Source organism: Manis pentadactyla, chromosome 6 (assembly GCF_030020395.1).
Source record: "Manis pentadactyla isolate mManPen7 chromosome 6, mManPen7.hap1, whole genome shotgun sequence".
Classification (NCBI taxonomy): domain Eukaryota; kingdom Metazoa; phylum Chordata; class Mammalia; order Pholidota; family Manidae; genus Manis; species Manis pentadactyla.
In genome coordinates, this window is record NC_080024.1 from 91,578,813 (window position 1) to 91,588,781 (window position 9,969).

Genomic DNA, 9,969 nt, shown 5'->3' on the forward strand with positions numbered 1-9,969 from the left:
GAACAGTGCCTGTTCCTACTGACCAGGCTAAAAAAAAAGAAACCCCAGAAGTCATGGGTCATAGGGAGGACTACTAAAAAAGGGAAATGATTAAACCTAGATGCAGCACTGCTCCAACCATAAAAGGAAGACCCAATGTCTCAAACTATTCTCAAGTAATAGAACTGTCAGCATGAGTTACAGTAATACAAAACGGAGTGGCAACCAACAAGGTAAAACAGACAATGTCTGTCACCCAAGGGCTGCGGGGCTTGTATAGAATCAGGAAAATATGATCAAAAGCTTAAGAGAACCATCAACCATTCAAAACTGAACCAGCACTGAAAGAGGTGCCAGACTGAGGACACTAAAAGTTACTAAAATTGTATTACAGATGTTCAAAAACCTAACAGAAGACATGGAAGGTATAATAAATAAAGAGGGAAAAAAGGCCCTAGTTAAGCTCATAGAGCAGAAAATCCACCACAGAAATAGCAACTACATAAAATGTAAAACAGAGAGAAAACATTTTTTTTTCCAATGGAAAAGAGCAGCAGTAAGCAGAAGCTGGGAAAACTTCAAACAGAATAATATATGTGTAATTGGAGTCTCTGAAGAAGAGAGGGCATAGGTCAGAAATATTAAGAAAATAATGGCTTAAAATTTTCTGAATTTGATGGAAATTATGCATTCACAGGTCCTAGGAGCTCAATGGACACCAAACATAAGACTCACAAAGAAAGCCACACAAAGGCATATCATAATGTACTTTGCTGAAACCAACAGTAAATAGAAAACCTGAAAAACAGCCAGAGAAAAAAGGCAATTCACATAAAGGAATAAAGAAAAAGAAGAATGACAGATTTCTTCTCAGAAACAATGTAAATGAGAAGACAGTGGAGCAACATCATGAAAGTACTGAAATAAGTCAACCTAGAATTATATACCCAACACAAATATCTTTCAAAACAAATAAAGATTATTTTAGACATACAAACACTGAAAGATTTCATCACCAATAGACCTGCTCTATAAGAAATGTTAAAGAGAATCCTTCAGGCAGAAGAAAAATTACACCAAATGAAAATATGTATCTACCCAACGGAATGAATGCATATACATATAGGAATGCAGCAATGTTAACTCCACTAGTAAATATGTAAGAATAAAAAACTATATTGAAATCTCTTTAAAACATTACTGACTCTTTAAACAAAATAATGATACTGTATTTTATGTTTTATAAAATAGGTGTAAATAAAGTATATGACAAGAACATAAAGGCCAAGAAAGGCAAAACAAAAGTATGTTATTATAAGGTTCTTATACTCTACATGAAGTGGTGAATATTACTTGAAAGGACACTGTATGTTAAAGACTTGTACATGAATGTTCATAGCAATTAATGAATTAATGTGTAATAGCCAAAAACTGAAAGTAACCCAAACTTCTATAAACCCATGAACGGTTAAGCAAATTGGAGTATATTCATACAATAGGATACTACTTACAATAAAACTACAGTTGACTTCTGAACAACATGGGGGTGGAGGGTGCCAAATCCCTGCATAACTGAAAATTCATATAGAACTGTTGACTCCTCCAAAATGTAACTACTAATAGCCTACTGACTGGAAGCCTTACTAATAACCTAAGTAGTCAGTTAAAGTACAGTTTGTATGTTATATGTATTATATATTGTATTCCTGCAATAAAGTTAGCTAGAGAAAAGAAAATGTTTTCAAATTGCTGCAAATTTCCAGAAATTTTCCAATATATTTTACCGGAAAAAATCTACATATAAGTGAACCCATGCAGTTCAAACCTGTGTTGTTCAAGGGTCAACTGTGATTACAATAAAAGGAAATGACATGTGGTATACACAAGAAAATGGATGAATCTTGAAATAATTATACTGAGAGAGAGAAAGAAACCAAACCAAAAAAAGAGTACATGCTCTAATGACTACATTTATATAAAACTCTAGGAGACACAAACTAATCTATAGTGACAGCAAACAGATTAGTGGTTGTCTGATGATGAGGTGGAGCAATACAGATTAAAAAGGGGCACAAAGAAAGTTTTGAGAGGATGGATATTTTAATTGTGATGGTTTATTTCACAAATATGTATGTGTCTGAAAACCTATAAGTTGTACACATTATATAGATGCAATTTATTATATGTTAATTATTCCTCAATAAAGCTGTTTAAAAAGCAATTTTGGACTTAAATTTAGGTTAAAAGTAAAAAATATTTAAGACTAGTGACAATGTTATGGCTCCATAAAGTAAAAATAAAATAGATGAATGCTAGAAATAATAAAATGTTTGTAATTTTTTAAGGGTTAGCATGGATTATAGAGGACAATCAATCAAATAATTTCTTCTTAGAGATAAGGGACTGAGTCTCAGAGAGATTTAGTGATGTTCCTTAGGTCTCACAGGTGTAGGTAATAGCTTACTGAACTGTAAGAACCACAATGGCAGAGGCTGTGTTATTTAGGTCACTCCTGTATCCCCTAATACAATGCCTGAGAAACATTAGAAGCTCAGTAAATGTCTGCTGACTGATCTTTCTCCTGGAAAGAAAGGTAAAACTGAAGATATAAAGAAAGAAAATCTCTCTTGAATATTACTGAAATTTTCTCCCTATCATTTATTCTCTAATCTCTTTAACATAGATGACAGAATTAAGCAGTAGCTTTAATATCATAAATACAAGAGAATAAATTGTATTCCAAAATTTAAGCTTACTGGATATTTTCTTATATTATAATGCTTAAGAATGTCTAATCGTCATTACTGATTCTTAAACAAGCAGGAGTATTAACAAAAATACTCCATGGAGATTAGTCACACCTTCAAATTAAATAAAAAAAGAAGTGCTTACCAAAAATTTCTCCATTTTTTGCATATTCTGTGACAAGGTACAACATATTTTTGGTCTCCATTACCTATTGATAAATAATTCCATATCAGTCTGACAGAAAAGTATTCCAATCTTCATCTATTCCAATTCAACGTTCTTTGGAGTTACCTAAATTAAAACTTTTAATCAAAGTATCAAACTTATGAACAATTCAGAAGATATTAAAGTGTACAAGAGTAACAATAACCTTATGTTAATGCTTTTGTGAAAAATTTAGATCTTTACTTTTCCAAGTGAGGTCCATGGACCAGCAGCAGCACTGCCCAAGCTTCTGTTAGAAATGCAGAACCTCAGACCCCACTCCAGACCTACTGCACAGAATTCACACTTCAACAAATTCCCCAGGTGACCATTATAGACCTCCAAGCTTGAGAAATGCTAATATAAATGAAGGAATTTTGAACATCAACATTTTACCACCTCCTTACTGACTTTCTAGCCCTGTGTGATATGGTAAACTCTAGTTAAGAAAAGAATAATAAAAAAGAGCTCAGTTTATCTGGCCAGTATCCTAGCTAATCTGGCACAATATTATATTCCACATACAATACTTTAATGTTTCTACAAAGTACTGTTATTTTAAAACATTGTTTAAAAGCTTCCTCAGAACTCCCCTGTAATACACTTTTATTAGGTTTTCTAGGTTTTTCTAGGTTCAGAAAAGTCGCATGCCAAAGCTGATTTTTCAAATATATTGAACCAAAAGGAAATGAATTCATAGAATCAAAATGAGTGAAAATTTAGTTGCTGTCTACTGAAAGGCTGAAGGGTAGTTTTTTCTCTAATACATAGGTTTAGCACTATTCCCTATCACACCAGAAAACTAAGAGCTACCTACAGTTTGGGTCTAAATAACTCAAATAGTAAATCAATTTAACTGATTATTCTGTTCAAATAAAGATAAATTACCATGAGTATCATGGTAGTTTTAACCTCACTTTGGCTTATGATTAATCAGACTACTAAGGATGTGATTAGTTTCTTAAAAACATCCTCTTTAGTAATTAAAAGAGAAAAAAAGCTTAAAAGGAGAAAGACTCTGGTTTCAATTTGACCTAAGTGGCCCTCTGTAGTTTACAACTTTATGAATTGTTTAGAGTGGCACACCACAGACTCATTCTTGACTACAGATAATGCTAATGATCTCCATTGGTCTCCACACATTTTTAATTGCAAATCTCTATCAATAAAAAGCTTTTTGGCCAAACATACATACCTGTATGTACATGTGTATATATATATACACACACACACCTATACATGTGTATATTTATAAATATATACAGACACAAATTATATACTTGTGCCACTATGTAAGTATGTTATATACATTACAAAGTGCTCACAAGAAGATAACCACAAAAAATAAGCATAAATAGAAGTTCTAATATTTCCTTATTGTGCCCCAATGGACACCTGTGCTAACCCATTTATGTGCACACACTGAGGGGAAAGAAAGATTCTGATTTGTAAACCAATGTCTGTGGTATAAATGCTCCTACTTTTTCTGATGTGGAGCTACTGACAGGGTATTGATCAATTTGCAGAAGTTTTGAAAACTTAAGTCAGCTCTCACAAGCCCATATGGGCTTAGCACAGCACACCCTGGGTGCCAACATCACACTTTGTAGACTGAAGTCATGGGTTAGCATAATGTGACATTTTACTTAAAGATAGTTTTCTAACACAAAAATTCTACATACTAATGAATGGAAATATTCCAAAAATTGGGTATTATTATTATCATTCTGACATGAGTTCTTTTTAAATTTTTGATAAATTCTTCCTTTTACAAAACATGGCTTTCACTTGAGATGGGTGCAGTTTAGGTTACAAAAGTTATCTTAATCAAGTTGATTTCTTTAAAAATGTCTCTTACTTTTACCTGATAAAATAACCCAAACAAAATATAATATTTTGTGGCAGGTATTACAAAGCATGACACTAAGTAATATACTATTTTAACTTTTATATTTCATGAAACATAAACAGTGTATTTTTTAACTAAGCAAAAATGCTATACCCTCATTAATAGGGCCACCACCAAAACCCCGCAGGTTTAAGCAAGGTATCAAAAATGTATGACTAAGACATTCTTAAATAAATAATTTTCAGTGTGAGAGATAACTGAAAATTAAGCTACTAGTTTTTGATTTCCTAATTTTTATTTAAATGTAGAAAAATGGATGTACTCAGCTTAAGAAAAGTATATAATAAATCTTTTTATAGATTAGAAAAACTACCATAAAAGAGAAAAATGATGCAAAATACAAAAATGAATGTGAGAAGCATTAAGAGATATAAGGCTAAGCCATACCTGATAAAGTTTGATTATGTGTGGGTGGTCTAACATTTTCATTATTTGTACTTCTCAGTAGATTTTCTCAAAGTTCACTGCATCCAGTTGAGATTTATCTATTATTTTTATCGCCACCTGTATTCCAGACACAAATAAAAACAATTAGTATACAACAATTAACTTTTCCAAATTACAATTATTTAATGCATGACATCTGGGACTTCGCTGTAGGTTCCTATGACAATGGTGATACTAAGATTAAATTCAATGCTCATTTATTAATTCAAAAAATATTTCATACACATCTACTATGTTTAAGTCACTGTTGTAGATTTCATTTGAGATTTCCTTTAGTGTGCTATGAAGAATAACCCTGCAGAATTACTTTTTAAATTAAATTATTTCAGTAAAATTGTAATGCCTTTTAACTCCACTTATAAACTGAAGAAATAAAATCTCAGAGGTTACAACTAGTTATTATCCAACTGCAAATGGTATACATATATAAACAAATGATCAGCCAAGGAGAAGACACTTCCTATTATACTGAAATACAATTTTTCTAGAAAAGCCAAGTGGTAAGTTTCAGAGTATAGACATGCCTTTATAGAAAAATGCTAAATATAAAATATTAAAATCCATCTACATGAAAAAATACCAATTGGATTAAGTTTTGTTTTGAAATTCAAAGTGCAAAAACTGAAATGTTAAATAATTACACTATATTTTAACTTTGACAAAGGAATTTGATTTAAAAAATTCAGCCTCTTCCTCCCATAACTAGATAAACCCAAGCCACCCCAAGGTTAATATTTTGAAGGAACTGCATTGAAGGTAGTCTGAATAACTAGGTAGTCTGAAATCAACAATCATATATATTTTTTCCTGCAACCAAAAAAACCCTTTTAGTTTAAAAAATTATGTATTAGTAGATACTTGGTTAGGAAATGAGCCATTCTGAGTTAGGTAAAATTTTCAGATAATTGGGAACCACCAAACTTACAGTAAGTTCTGAAGGAATTATAAAATGTACTTAGCATTCCACCCTTAAGTATTCTGAACATAATTCAGACTTACATTATTTCAGGGTAATATTTAGTATCAATTACTGTATATAATATAGTAGTTCAATACTCCTAAAAGGTACCCAAGAAAGTAGCACTCAGTTTGTCAATTCACTTAATTACTTCAGACTCCTGTTTATACAATTAGCTTTTCCTTTTTTCCTTATAGCTGCTGCTCTGTCCTTTGCTGTTACCTCCTAGTGCTTCACTGTAAGGTTTATTTCTTACCTTTCGCTATTTCTAACTTGATGTCCACAGCTTATTATCTGATTCTCATTAATTGTAACTCACAGAAGACCTCGTGATTCCCAGGTGAAATCAGATTATTAAATATAATGAATAAAATCAAATGTATTGCCTAAGAAGAAAGGGGGAAGCCCTTTTCTAGGCAGCAAAGTGTGTAGGTTTTGTCATAGTTGTTTTCACTATGCTTGGTAGTATTTATCTCCATAATCAAAATATTCTAGAAAATTAAATAAGCTAAACTTTGCTAGATAGGTAAACTGACTAAAGCAATCTTCCTTCCCCAAATAAGAGCATGTTAGAATACAGCATTAGTTACTTTGGTTAAAAGCTGCCAGATAAAAATATAAGTATATATTTTAATTCCCTCAATATTCCTTAGGAGTATGACATGGAAGTTTTCACAAGCATACATTTTTTGAAGTAAATTTCTTGCCCTACAATTACTGGAGTGTGATTAAATACCAGTGCCCCTCCCAAACAAAAATCTTATTTTATAATGAAATGGGTTACAACGTTTAATAAATAGAAAAAGAATTGGAGAGAAATGAATCATGTTTTCAAAAAATTTTGGCATTATTACTGTCACTAAGAAAACATTTTTATTACATGTGTTATCTTGAGTATCATATTTAATGTTAAAGAAAAAGTTTAGATACTAAGTATCAGTTAAAGTGTTATTACCAAAACTTACGATCTCTTTGATACTCTTTTGGGAACTTGGTCTCAATGAAACAGTGAAAAACATATAAATTACCTAATTAAACTTTAGTAATAACTAGTTACAAACCTCATTAAACTTTTCTCAGCCAAAAAATTCTCAACTGACAAAATATAATTCTCTCCTCAATTTTATCTTGGGTCACGGAATATGCATATAGGACCACAAGCCTGTATATTTGTATCTTTACACTGTTAGCCCTTGTTTTAAGGTTGCTAAACAGGATTATGAAAAAGTAAAGCACTGAAGAAAAATTAGAGCCTGTGTCAACATGCTCCATATAACAGCTAGTGCTGGTCTGACTGCTGTAACAAGTAGTCCCCAAATGGGTAATGATTCAAAAACAACAGTTTATTTCTTGCTCAAGTAGCAGAACTGGATGGATGAACAAATTTGTAGGTGGACTTCCTCCATGCAAGCATATGATGTTCAAGGAGACTGTACTACCTGTAATGGATGGCTTCCATGGCTACCCTGAATGTTGTCTCCATCCCAGTCACACAGAAAGACAAAAAATTTGGAGGAGCCCTCATGAGAGGTTTTTATGGGCCATGCCTGGTAAGTGGCACACATTGTTTCTGTATACTCCATTAATGGGAACTCAGTCACATGAGCATACCTAATGCAAGGGAAGCCAAGAAACGGTGCCATTGTATGTCCAGGAAGAAGAGGAAACAGTGGATTTGTGATCAGCTAGCAAGCAGTCTCTGCCATCCTCTTTTAGGTAATTTCTTAATAGTGAGACTCTTAACCAAGTACTTCCCAGAAATGTAATAATGATAATGTTGATGACTTTCACAACTACACAGCACTTTTTTATTTAACAAGATACTTCAACATATTTTATTCTATTTCTCAACTTTGTGAAGTAAATGGAACAAGCAGTACAGCCATGAGTTGATGAAACTGAGGTTCAAAGGATGTTACATAATCTATAAAACTCCTAAAGCTCAAGATAATTAATAGGAAAAAACCTCAGGTCTTCTAATTTCAAGTTCAATCTTTTCACTCTTTCAAATATTCTGTTATTCACACATTTAGTGAACACCTTTAGGGAATTTTGTATCCTGAACATAATTATTTGCTCAGAGAAATTATTTGACGGAAATAATCTGAACGCATTTAGGGAATTATGCTCAGGATACAAAAATGAACAAGATCGGATTCTTACCCTCAGGTAATTTAATAGGTCTGTGATAACAAAGTAAACACATTTTCAGAAACAAATTTTATCAACAGAAATCTACATTTGGAGATTTCCCCAACCAGTGGTGTACAAAAATCCCAACTTACAAAAGGGCTTTGTTCCAATAGTTCATTTTAAAGATAACTATGAACTTAGATTTCTGGAAACTTACTCTCTATATCCTTTCTTTATATAGTTCAGAACATAGTACCAAGGAGAAAATCCAGATGGTCACAATAAAGTCAGGCAAGGGACTTTGTAACAAACTGGATAATCCTTTTTGTTCTTGTTCATCTTAATTATTCATCTCTCTAATTCCTAATTATGCATGCAATATCTTTAAAGAAATAAACCGTCAGTGACTTTCTATGGAGATAAAAAACATTAATATTCCTTCTGTTAGGGGACAAAGGAAGGTTTTCTATACAACTCTGGAGTGTATACTGGATAAACTGGAATGGTTTCTATTAAACTAAATCCCATGTAAAGTAGCAAGACTGAATATTCAATCTCAGAAATAAGAAATAAATCCAAACAATGAAATACCTGATATAATGTTATATGGCAATTATCTCAAAAAACAAACCATTTTCACATATTGGTTACAAAGATTAAAAAGTAAACAACCTTGTGAGCTGAGGTTCAATGAGATAGCCAAATTTATACATTGTTAGTAGGAATGAAAAATAGGTTATAATTATCCTGGAAGGTAATTTGGCAGTCTTTATCAAGAATCTTAAAACATCATCCATCCCATTCATTCTAAAGAATCTACTTCAGAGAAATTATTTGATGGAAATAATCTGAATTACAAAAAAGAGATTCATGTGCGAATATATTCAAAGAATACTATTTATAATACAAAAAACAGAAATCATAATTGAGAAATAATTACATGACATGAATTATGGTAAATTTATGACTATTATACAACTATCAAAAGTTTCTTTCAATATAGATAAATTATTATATTAAAGAAAAAATCAGGAGATCAGTGCAATCTCAATACAACATATATATAATTCAGAGCAGGAAAAAATAGATTAAAATGTAACCAAAATATTGTCAGTGGGTGAAAAACTCATGAATCACTTTATTTTCCTGCGTTACACTTTTATGTGCAATTTTTCTTCAATAAGCATGAATTACTTTTCTAATAAAAAATGAAAGTTATTGTATTTATCATAATGCCAGCTTTTCCATCTGTGAAATATTAGTCATTTTCATGATCTTATTTTCTAAATCCTCTATTTTCTAATGTTGTGTTAGTTTTATAAGATTTAAATATTAAATAAGGCTATATACATGTAAATATTTCCAACAATGTTAAGTAAAAATACACATAAAAGTAGCAACTGTTTATGGAATATCATTCAGCCATAAGAAGAAAACAAATCTTGCCATTTGCAACAACATGGATGGAGCTAGAGGGTATTATGCTCAGTGAAATAAGCCAGGCGGAGAAAGACTAGTACCAAATGATTTCACTCATATGTGGAGTATAAGAGCAAAGAAAAACTGAAGGAACAAAACAGCAGCAGAATCA

The 9,969-nt window shown here is 31.8% G+C and overlaps 1 long non-coding RNA gene across 1 annotated transcript in view; it reads right to left on the reverse strand.

Annotated features, from left to right (window-relative positions):
• Positions 1-9,969, reverse strand: part of LOC130684125 (uncharacterized) — a 698,247-nt gene that overhangs the window by 437,872 nt on the left and 250,406 nt on the right. The window contains exons 2-3 of the long non-coding RNA XR_008998274.1: positions 5,228-5,344; positions 2,872-2,935 (exon numbers count right to left, since the gene is read on the reverse strand). This is a non-coding gene — a long non-coding RNA (uncharacterized LOC130684125). The remainder of the gene's footprint in view (positions 1-2,871; positions 2,936-5,227; positions 5,345-9,969) is intronic.